A 12,987-nucleotide genomic window follows, 5' to 3' on the forward strand; every position below is an offset into this window, starting at 1 on the left:
AGCTACCTAAATGCCTCATACCTTTCTAGTGTCATCTTTAAATCAATGAAATTCTGGGACACATTTTTCTTTGTTCACCTTCATACATCTCTGACTTGGCATTCAAAATCTTGATCTTTTTGAAAATCACCTTTAAGTATTCCCTAACTACTACCATGGTTTATTTTTTTCCTCAGCCAAAATTCTCAGTTCATTTAAAGAAGGGGGCAACAAACTTTTTGTATGAAGAGCAAATAGCCAGTATTTTAGACTTTGTGTACCATCCTCTTTCTATCACAGTTATTCACCTCCAACATGGTAGTGTGAAAGCTGCCATAAATAATACATAGATGAATAAATGTAGCCATGTTCCAATAAAACTTTATTTACAAAAACAGGCAGGGGGCCTGAATTGGCTTATAAGCTATATAGTTGTTGATTCCTAATCTTGTAAAATATCCTGAAATTTTTCTTTCTTTCTTTAAAAAAAAAAAATTATTTCTTTACTTGAGAGAAAAAGAGAGGTCAGAGGTAGGAGCAGAGGGAGAGGGAAGGGAAGACTGTGTTGAGCACCAAACCTAATGTTGGGCCCAATCTCACAACCCAAAGATCATGACCTGAGCTGAAATCAAGAGTCAGGCAGTTAAACTACTGAGCCACTCAGGTGCCTGAAAGTTTTCTTTCTTAATATCTCTGTCTGTTTCTATGCAAGTATAATTTCACAAATTAAGGCTCATTATCACAAGTTTTCTCTATTTATAATTTGGACCCTCAGAATCGTTATAATTTCATTCAGGTTTCTTTCTACCATCTACCAAAATGGAGACTCTACCTTCTGATTTAGTTAGGACATATTAAACATACACAACAGAGTTCCCCAAAAACAATGGCTAAAAGAATATTGAAATTCATTACTCTTTCTCATAAAAGTCCAAGTTGAATGTTTGGGGAGGATGGACATCACATTATCATTCAGGAACCCATGCAAGCCCTGGGTATGTTACCTCAGTGGTTGTGTCCAAGGATGCTGTGGTAGTTTCCATTCCAGCTAGGGGGAGAAGGTGAAAGAGTGTATGGGGTAGGCATGCTCATACTCTTACCTTGTACCAGAGGTAGAACATATCCTTCATACTCATATTCCATGGGAGATAGGTTAGTCATAGAACCATAATTAACTGTAAGAGATATCGAGGGATGTAGTGCATCCATGTTCCCAGCTATAACTTTATACTGTGAAAAATTAGAGGATGGATTTTAATGGATAATAGCAATTTCTGCCATCTCCAATGTTAGAAGTATCCCTATTTTCCTTTGATTATAAGTCTACCACATTTTTACAGGGTAAAATTGCCAACTGGATCTTTAAATTGACAGGCATGATTAGTACTTGATAAAGAAAAGAGAATCAGAAAGGAGATGACAGCTAAGAGGAGTTAAGCTAGTCTTTGTCCTATATATCCTTATAATATAAAAGCCAAAAAGTCTTATATTTCCATCTGAGAAACACAATAGAAGGATGAATCTACTTCATTTGACAACTTTCAGAAACTGTTCTAAGGTAAATATTAATGTGAAATAAAAAAAAAAAAAGAGAGAGAGAGAGAGAGAGAGAAAATCATGGGGAGCCTCGGTAGCTCAGTCATTAAAGAGTTTGCTTTTGGCTCAGGTCATGATTCCAGGATCGTGGGATTGAGCCCCATACAGGGTTTCCTGTTTAGTGGGAAGCCTGCTTCTCCCTCTTCTACTCCTCCTGCTTGTGTTCTCTCTCTATCTCACTGTCAAATAGATAAATAAAATCTTTAAAAAGAAAACCATATATAATCTGAAACTAAATGCGTAAGTCCATCTTACAGTGGCTCCATCCAAAACTCCTGGCATATAAAGTTGATCCCCAAAAGCTCCTCTGTAATCTCTAATTAACCAGATGTTGGGGACACTATTAGTCATTAGGGTCAGTGGCCAGAAAAATAGTGGGTGTGGCATGTTGAAAGCTACCAAAACACCGCATCTGTCTGTCTCTATATCTAGGCATAATGACCTTCAGAGAATAAAGGCTGTGGCTTCTCTTATTCCCTTCACATCTCTTTGATCACTTCCAATTCCAAACCTTACAGGGAAGCATACTCCAGTAACTAAAGTCCCAGCCTAATCAAGCAGAGGAGTGCAAATCCCCACAGATGTGAACATGCATAGCAGATTTTTTAAAATAAAAAAAGTAGGTTATTTGTATTTTTTCTCTGAGCTTTAACTGCCTCCTTCCTAGACTAAGAAAAGTTTTACAAGCCTATTTTATAAGATTTTTAGAATGCAAGGATTACAGTTGTCATTCCATCACCAACAAGATTGGCATCCCTGGAAAGATGCTTAATTCATCCATAAGGTAATAAACTTATTTGAAAAATGAAGGGGTGGGAGTAGGTGATTTCTAAGTTCCCATCTTGCTCTTTGCTTTTAATCATACATGTAAAGTGTTCTTTTTCTTTTGAATGAGATTTTCACGAGCTCAATTCTTAATAACAGAAACTTTGAGATTTTTTTTCCAAATGTTATTCCATTTAGAAAGGCTCTCCCATCATAAACACAATATAATTCTACTTTCAAAAGCAAGGAGTCATGTTCAAATACAACTTTGAGATGCCTTCCCATTAGATATGCATAATAGAGTGATTGAAAAAAAAAGAGTAGTACATTACTGAGCTTCAATTAAATTTCAGAGCTGGAATGCATACACAGGGAAATAGTCAAACACAGTTTAATGCATTTAAAATTGCAGATGTCATTAATGTTTACATTAACAAAGCACAAATGAACTGTCTCACACCATTAGCTTTTAAAAACCACTTCAAATGCATTTATATTCAAAATACAAATACATTATTTTAAACAAGAAATTTTGTGTGATTTGTGGCTTATAATATGAATTAATATGAATATATCCTCTTCATTTCATTTTAGTGTTGCAAAAAATGGCATAATGTATATAAAAACACTCAATAAACATAATATCATTTTTTTTTTTTTTTTAGATTTTATTTATTTATTTGACAGAGAGAAATCACAAGTAGGCAGAGAGGCAGGCAGAGAGAGAGGAGGAAGCAGGCTCCCTGCTGAGCAGAAAGCCCGATGCGGGGCCTGAACCCAGGACCTGGGATCATGACCTGAGCCGAAGGCAGCGGCTCAACCCACTGAGCCACCCAGGTGCCCCAACATAGTATCATTTTACTTCAATCAAAAATTTTTTAAAAATTCGTGTATTGATAGATTTGATTTTTTTTCTAGATTGGGTATTAAAATACTAACTTAGATGTTCTTGAATTATATATAATTATATATGTATATATATATATATATAAATTTTTAAATTGAACGAGTACAAAAATAGTTTACATTGGGTTGTACTCCATTGACCACCTTTTTCTTATCATTTCTTTTGCATTTGAATTAGTCAAACCATGACATGGTTCCCAAGCTGAGATCTTTGTATCCCAAACTTTTTATTCTAAATTACTTAAAGCCCATGTTAAAAAATTATACTTCCTTGGCCCTACCTCTTTCGTTCCTTTTGGTCTTCTGTTTGGATAGAACATGAAGGTCTAAACTGTGAGCAAGTTTCCCAGATAATGCTGATGCATAGCCAACATTATAAACCACTACTCAAATATTTTCAAGTACACCTCTATTTGACTGAATAATGATGAAAGACAGTTTAAAATACACAGCTTCCCAATTTCCAATCCCTGTGTCCCTGTCTGTCACTTGTTTTATAGTGCTTGATTGGCTTGGCCTGTCACTAGTTCTTTCCTGGGCTGTCATGGAAATATTCCTGACTAGTTACCCTGTTATGTTTCTCCCATCTCCCATTTCTCCCATTAGGCACCAGTGTACATTTTTTTCTCAAATGTAAGTCTCATCACATGACACTCTTCAAAATCAAGGCACAAATCTATCTAGACTCATACTGGTCTTTAATAGAAAATCTATTGACGATAAAGTATTCATGGTTTCTTAATCCTGATGGTTCCTTTTCGACTCAAAAATCAACCAAATCAAAAGGACTTTCCGACAGGATGTTTAAGAAAAGTATGGTAACATTGTCGATTCTAACCATATGCAATATCACTAGGGATTTACAATTCTAACTAGATACAGAGCCCCTGTCCCGTAAGTTAATACCTACTCTGTCCAATCAAACAGCTTCTTTTTCTATGCCTTTGCACTTTGCTACTTTCTTCCACCTTTACCCCAAGAGATACACTGGTCTTTGGCCTGTAACACTTCTTCCTCTTGGTTTGGGCTCCTCCTCAAGCATTAGCATGGCTAACTCCTATCGACTAAATTCTACTCCTTCCAAAAATGTACCTCCTAAATCCCCAGCAGCACCTAGTACGTCCCCTATTGGAAAACAGATGCCCTATTTTATAAGTACCAGCCGACTTGCCAGTTTGAGCTTTTAAATTGGTGATTTTCAATTTCAGCACTGTTGACCTTTATGCTGGATGATTCTTAGGGACAGTGGAGTGGTAGCTGTCATCTGCACTGCAGGATATTTAGCAGTACCTCTGGCCTTTAACCACTGGATGCTGATAGGGCTTCCTTCTATCCCCAGTTGTGACATTCAAATATGTCTCCAGATATTGCCAAAGGTCCCTGGGGAGAAAAATTGACCCTGATTGGGAATCACTATTCTAGAGAAGTAGATCTCAATCTTGGTAGCTAATTAGAATTTCCTGGGGAATAAAAAAAAAAAAAATCTATGTCTGGCTGTGACTCAAGAGATTCTGCTTTAATTGGTTTGGTTTGAGATGCAATTTAATCAGAATTCAAAATAAAGAATAAGAAAAAGGAGGCGAAAACTTGACACTTAGCTTATATTAGTCACAGAAGCAAGGGTTCTGTCTATCTTACTTATGGAATATTACCAGCACATCATAAAACCTACCACTTTTAAAGCAATTAGTAGATATTTTGGAATGATGAGATAAATAAATGAATGAATTCAGCTCCCTGTGCTTCTTTATATTACAGACATGATTCTATATTTTATTGTAGTTCTCGATTCAGTTGTTTATCTCTGTTTAATGCATTCTTTAAAGGAATTTCCATTCTAGCATAGCACTTGGTGTATATTTGACAATTAATAGGTACTTTTGAAAGGATGAAGCAATAAATGAATGAGTGAAGAAACAGCTTTTCGTACTTACCTCATTCTTATTGTGACAGAGAGTACTGGTTTGCAGCTTATTGTTATCATTAAATTTTGCCAATTCAATACCCATTCTCACTTTTGTCTCAAGCAAAAAATTCTGATTTCATTAGAGAAGAAGTGTTCCAGTTCAAAAACTGATTCTCCAGCTTTTGTAATTGGGTGTAGCTACAAGAATGCATCTGGCCAGTGAGATATAAGAAGTAACTGCTGAATGGGATCTTGGAGAAGTTCATTAAAACAGGAAAAGAAAATGATATATCTCTTCTTGTCTTCCCTCTCCTCATTTCTTGCTCCCTAATACAGATGGCTGAAACTCTAAATGCCATTTTGGACTACAAGATGACTTGTATAATGAAAGCCATTTGCCGAAGGTAAGAAGCAAAAACCATAAAAATTCCATGTTAACATACCAGCCCTAAACGCTTCACCTTTGCACCTTTCGATTTAATTGTGAGAAAATAAAATTCAGTCTTGTTTCTGATCTTTGTCACTAGCAGCTTAAATGCAGTTCTTAAATACTGCAATAGTCAATAGAACACAGTCTGTTGAAAAAGCCTATTTTCTTCCTCTCTCCCTCATTATACTACATACATTTCAGAGGAAGAAGGCATGTATTTTATTTATGTCTCATTTTATCATAATGTTTATGAAGAAGGATATATTATCCTATAGTCTGGGAGTATACATTTTGATCTGGCTTCTTATGTTAAACTAGTGTGTTCCTTTATGAAAGTCACATGTAGAGTGTTCTTTTGGAATTCCAGAATGTGCCCTCAGTACATGTCTAAACAATGTTCACCTGCCTTTAATGGACATTTTCTTGCTGTGAACTTGCTGTTCATGTAAGAATGCTTCCTTGCAAAGCTTGCATTAAGGATCTTAAGCTACACATATAAAAAATGACTGGCATGCCTGCTGTTAAGTGGTTGTTTTTAGAAAAATAAATCTTTTCCTTCCAGCAAGATTCAGCTATCTAAATTCACCCAAATGGAATGGAAATTGCCCTCTTAACTAATTATACACTTGGAAATGTTCACTTAAGGATAATTGTCTATTGGTAATCACCTCACCATCCACCATCTTTAAGAGGTGAGGAAGTGATTGTTCAATATCCCTTTGAACATTTCAATGGAGGGATTGTGAAAATACTGTAAGCTTTTGCTGAGAGAACTTTGAAATATTTATAGCCTTCAAATTTCCCCCTAATTGCTTTAAAATATGCACTTATTAACATTATCCCTCCATTTCCTCTTAGCAAACCAAAATAAAAAAGTAATAAGTAGCTTTGTTAATTTATTTTCTTGTAAAACTTACATCACATTCTTTAACAATTTAAAAGAAAACCGTATTTCTGTTATTCACCTGTTTTTCCTCCATGTGTCTGGGTCTTATTTTCTCTTATGTAGGCAAATGAGAAAAATATTATCCTACTGGGGAAAAATAAGAAAAAATTGCATTGAAATAAATTTTATGATAGCAATTCCATCACAAATACAGAAGTAATCATTTGAAAGGCACATGACTTAGTCTTTATAGAACAATGATGTGGACGGAAGATACATTCCTACATTGTAGTCATTGACAAAAAAAATTAAAATGATGGGGTGTATTTAACCCAGCTGTTTTAAATCAAATGAAAAGAAATTAATTCTGCAGCAGCTCTAAAATATCTGGAGTATAATTTTTGGAGTATAATATCTGGAGTATAATTGATTTACTGAAACTATACTAGAGACACTGCTTTAACATTTTAGCTTTAATTCTCTCACTAATCCCCGGAGTGTGTTTACAATTTAGTTGGACAGAGGTGTTTGCCATTTGCCTGGATATAACATTCTTTGAGAGAGATGCTTAAGAAGCATTTCAGTTTATTGAAACAACATGGTCCTTGCTTTGAAAAATTATAAACATTACATCCTTTGCATTTTTAAAAAATGACTGTAATTAATATTATCATGAATAGCTTCCCTCCTGGACCAGGTGAAATTGATTAGGGAGAGTGTCTGGCATAATATCTGGTCCCAGAAGATGCAAGTGAAGGAAGAATGCACCTGACAAGGAGATCATACATGTAGTGAGGAATTTAGAGCCCATGAACTGAAAATATTTTGAGAAAGGAGTTGTCAATGTTGCCAAAAACTGCCGAGAAGCCAAGCAAAACAGGGAATAAATAGTGGACATGAGTTCTAGTGTTGCATGGGTAATTGGTAAGGTGACTCTGTATGTTATGGTCAAGACGGGGGCACCTTTAAGTGTGGAACTTTAACATCAAGTTATGATGTAGAATATTGTTATTTCTCCCCTGACAGCCAAAAGGAGTCACCAATTTTCTTTATAAGAAAAATAACCACTTTTCCATTAACATTTTTATAACATATATTTTAAATGTCTCATTAAAAGTATCAAATATGAATTATTATAATCCTCAACATATGCTGTAAAATGGTAGCTTACATAATACTCTAAGACACAATGTCCTACAAAGGCCCAACCTTTAATGCATGTTCTTCACCCAAAAACTCAGAGTCACATTTGTTGATCTCACCATATTTCCTTTATACACATTTTATTTTAAACACCAGAAAAATTGAACCATATTATATTCAAGTCTCATTCTGAATTATGAGCTGTGGCATTGTCTAAATTCATGCATGTACATATTCATATACAACACACATATTATTAGAATATATATATATATATATATATATATATATTATATATATATATATATCTCCATTGTGTGGATTCCAGCTACTACCTAGTGTCCTTTCATTTCACCCTGAAGACCTTCATTCTTTATTAGTTTTTAGAACAGTTCTGCCAGGAATGTTTAATTTCTTCTTCATTTCTGAAGGAGAATTTTGCCAGATAGAGAATTCTTATCTGACAGTATTTTTCTCTTGGCACTTGGAATATGTTATCTCACTGCCATCTGGCCTCCATGGTTTCTGTGAGAATCAGCTGTTGATCTACTGATGATCCCTTGAATGGAAGACTCACTGCTCTTGTGCTGCCTTCAAGATTGTCTAACTTTAAATTTTTTAAAATTTTTATAAACATATAATATATTTTTATCCCCAGGGGTACAGGTCTGTGAATCGCCAGGTTTACTAACTTTAAAAGTGTGATTATAATGTTTCTCAGTCTGGGCCTCTTTGAGTGTGTCCAGCTGGAGTTGGTTGAGTTTCTTGGAGGTGTAGATTAACATTTTCCATCAATTTGGGACTTTGCAGCCATTATTTCTTCCAATAGTTGGACTGTCCCTTTCTCTATCTCCCCTTCTGTTGGAGCCCCTAGGGTGTGTATGTTGGCGTGCTTTGATGTCAGCCTCCCATAGGTCTGTCAGGCTCTTTTCATTTTTATTCTTTCTTTTCTTTTTTTATTATTTCTGCAACTATATCATTTAAATTGATCTACTTTCAAGTTCATTGATTCTTTTGGTGACTTTCTCAAATCTGTTATGGAGTGCTTCCAGTAAATTTTTCATCATGGCTATTTCATTTTCCAACTCCAGGATTTCTATTTTTTTTTCTTTTTTGAAAGTAATTCTTAGGTCTTTTTTATTTTTCTCTTTGCATACATTGTTCTCATGCTTTTCTTTAGTTCTTTAGACGTGTTTCCCTTCTATTCTTTGAACATGTTTAAAATAGATTATTTTAAGTAGTTATTTAGTAAATCCAATAATCCAATATCTGTGCCTCCTCTGGTACATTGTCTAGTGATTGCTGATTTTCTCTAGGTATGGCCATAATTTCTTTGCCTTTTTACATGTCTCTCTCTCTCTCTCTCTTTTTTTTCTTGTATGAAAATTGGACAGTTTCTTATAATGGGGCAACTCTGGGAGACACATTTTATTTTTTTTAAAGATTTTATTTATTTGGGAGAGAGAAAGAGAGAGTACCCAAACAGAAGCACGAGCACAGTGGTGGGGGGAGGACAGAATGGGGGAGTGACAAATGGTGAGGGAGAAGCAGACTTCCTGCTGAAGGGTCTCCATCCCAAGACCCTGGGATCATGGCCTGTGTTGAAGACAGACACTTAACTGACTGAGCCACCCAGGTGCCCATTTGGGAGTCATTCTCTGTTCCCCCGGGATTTCAGTTCTGCTTCTTGTCATTGTTGCTGTTTGTTCAGTGACTTTTCTCAACTAATTTTGTAAAGGCTTATTCTTTGTTTCTCATGGTCACTGGAATCTCTGTCCATTAGCTTAGTGGCCAACTAATTATTGCAGGGAGATACCCTTCATGCCTGGGAACAGAATACCCCAGGCTTGGCAGAGGAGCTCCAAGTGTATATCAGAGCAGCCTTAAGCACTGAGTCAGGCAGTGTGCATCTCTCTGCCTTACCATTTCTTTCCTGCGCTGCCACAGAGAGTCAAGGTTAGCCAGAGAGAAGAGCCTTGAGCTCTTTCCCAAGTCTGTCCACAGCCCTGCCCCTGTGTGCATGGCCTTCTCCATCCCTAGGGATACGTCAAAACTTTGCAAAATCCTTATTTTCCAAAGAATCTCATTCCTTCAGCCTTTCTTCCTAACATTTGGGTCAGTTCTTCGTTTTCCCCAAAGTCTATCCATTGCTTCAGGCAACAGTGACTGAAATATTTGTCCTTTTTTTTTCTTTTTAACCAATGACTCACCCTGCCCACCCCTCCCCAGCCAGATAGAAGCTTTAGCACTAAGCAAGTTCTAAGTTAGGTAAATAAAGACTAGCTTTGGGGGTTGGCCTTGTAGGGAGTCATCAGATAGATAAGGAAGGACAATTCTTTGCAAATAAGCACATTCTGGTCACTTTAGTACTGGTAACCAGATTATGAGCTGTTATTTTGAAGGCTGCCGTGGGAGCTAGTGTCAGGGTAAATTAGAATTCCACAAAGCTTGCTATTCTTTCTGATATCCAGCTGTTGTTGTTTTATAAGTAGTTTCTGGGCTGCTGCAAGCTTTTGGTAAATTTCTAGAGTTCCACAAAGAGACCCATTTTACAAATGTGTAAGTTTATAAATTTCCATTGCTTCATATCTTACTTAAAACTTGGCATTATCAGTTTTTTTTTTTCAATTTTAACTACTGTGGCTGTTTAGTATAATTTCATTTAATTTGCAGATCCCTATGGACAATTCAAATACCCACTTTTTCCTGGGTTTGTTTGTTTTTTTTTTCCAAATATTTTGCCCATTTGTCTGTAGAACTATCTTTTTAAAATACTGATTTGTGAGATCCAATCAGAAGGTCTTAAATTTATTTAGATAAATTTAACATTTTTTAGCTTCATGCTTCTTTGTGTTTTCTATCTAAAGACTTTTTGCCCATCTTTCAAGGTCATCAGATTATCATTTAGAAGTAATTATTAAAACTAATGCATACTGGGGCGGCTGGGTGGCTCAGTCAGTTATGCATCCAACTCTTGGTTTCAGCTCAGGCTTTGATCTCAGGGTTGTGAGTTCAAGCCCTGCATAAGGCTTCCCATTCTGAATGGAGCCTACTAAAAAAAAAAAAAAATTAAAAGTACGGCATATTCATTAATACAGTATTCTACTTCTGAATATATGTACAAAATCAATTTATCCACACATGCACTAAAAGATATGTAGAAACATGTTTAGCACAGTTTAACAATTATTTTCATAATATAAACAGCCCTGATACCTATTAACAGTAGAATGAACAAAAGTAGTAAATTAAGCAGTGGTGTACTATACACAAACAAGCCTAAACAAACTGCAACTATACTCACCAACATGGACGGATGATAAAAACATTTTTATTTAGCCAAAGATGTCAGATACAAACTGTATACAATATGTGAATCCAAATTATATAAGGTTCAAAAGAAGGGAAAACCAATCTCTGGTTGAGTTTGGCATTAGGATAAGCAAGACATTGATTAACTTTGTTGAGAGGAAACCTTGATTAGAAGACAAATTGGTGTCTCTGTGGTGTTGGGATTATTCTATTTCTTGATCTTGTTGATGGTAACATTGATGTAAATGTATCTGCTTAGTGAAAATGTAGTGAACCATTCACTTGTAATTTGTGTTTTAGTATGTATATTAAACATTAATAAATAATTTTAATTTAAATAGAGATAACAATTGCACAAGGACCATTATAAAAATAGATATTACAAATTAAAAGATAATTAAAATGTACACCATGCTTTCAGAATCCATAATTATTTACTAACAAAGGGTTTTTTTTTTTTTTAAAGATTTTATTTATTTATTTGTCAGAGAGAGAGAGGGAGAGAGAGCAAGCACAGGCAGACAGAATGGCAGGCAGAGGCAGAGGGAGAAGCAGGCTCCCTGATGAGCAAGGAGCCCGATGTGGGACTTGATCCCAGGACGCTGGGATCATGACCTGAGCCAAAGGCAGCTGCTTAACCAACTGCACCACCCAGGCGTCCCTACTAACAAAGGGTTTTTTATCTGTTTGCTGAGAGCAAGTAGTTGATCTTTCAGCCTAATCTTTGCTCTTGAAATTATTTTATTCAACAGATTGGCTGGTTACCAATGCAGTGTCCCAAATGGTACCCTAAGAAGTTTAATTGGGAAGGAACTTTTGATAGTCACCACATATAAGATGAAAGGATATATTTTGTATAACCTCCTATGGGGTTGCTACCATCTCCTCTACACTTCATTTTTTACTTTAAAAAAATTAGTGTAAAATTGACACAATAACATATTAGTTTAGGTGTACAACATAATGATTCAATATTTGTATAGTACATTGCATATCAATCAACTACCATAAGTCTTCTTGACATCCATCATCATACACAGTTAACAAAACTTGTTTTCTTGTGATGAAAATTTTTAAGATTTACTTTCCTAGTAACTTTTAAATATGCAATATGGTATTTTATTAACTTCAGTCACCACGCTGTATGTTTTACCCCATGGCTTATTTATTTTATAACCTAAAAGTTTTTGCCTTTTGACCTCCTTAACCCATTTTTTCTACTTTAATCCAGTGCTTTTGGTAACTACCCATCTATACACTGTATCTTGTTTTATGTTTTGTTTTGTTTTTAGATTCCATATATAAATAAGATCATATCTCTCTGAGTGACTTATTTCATTTAGCATAAAACACTCAAGGTCCCTCCATATTGTCACAAATGGCAAGATTTTCTTCTTTTTTTGCTGAATAATATTCCATTGTATTTATATACCACAACTTCTCTATCCATTCATCTGTTTATAGACACTTAAGTCGTTTCCATATCTTGGTTATAAGTAATGCTGCGATGAACATGGGGTATATGTATTTTTTCAAGTTAATATTTTTGTTTTCTTTGGGTGGGTACCCAGAAGTGGAATTGTTGGATCGTTTTTAACTTTTTGAGGACATTCCATATTCTTTTCCATAGTGGCTGCATCAATTCGTATTCCTACCAATGATACACAGTTTCCTTTTCTCCACATCCTTATTAATACTTGTTATCTCTTGCCTTTTTCATGATGGCCATTCTCACAGGGGTGAGGTGATATCTCATTTGGCTTTATTTGCATCTTCCTGATGATTAATGATGTGGAGCATCTTTTCATGTACCTGTTGGCCATCTGTATGTCTTCTTTGGAAAATATCTATTCAAATCTTCTGCCCATTTTTCAATTGAATTGTTTGTGATTTCTTTGCTATTGAGTTGTATGAGTTCCTTATGTAGTTTGAATATTAATCTCTTATCAGATATATAAATTGTAAATTTTTTATTCCATTTTTTAGGTTGCCTTTTCAGTTGGTTATGGCTTCCTCTGCTGAGCAGAAGCTTTTTAGTTTGATGTAGTCCTGCTTGTTTATTTT

Source organism: Enhydra lutris, unplaced genomic scaffold (assembly GCF_002288905.1).
Source record: "Enhydra lutris kenyoni isolate GAN:26980312 unplaced genomic scaffold, ASM228890v2 scaffoldscaffold60, whole genome shotgun sequence".
Taxonomy (NCBI): domain Eukaryota; kingdom Metazoa; phylum Chordata; class Mammalia; order Carnivora; family Mustelidae; genus Enhydra; species Enhydra lutris.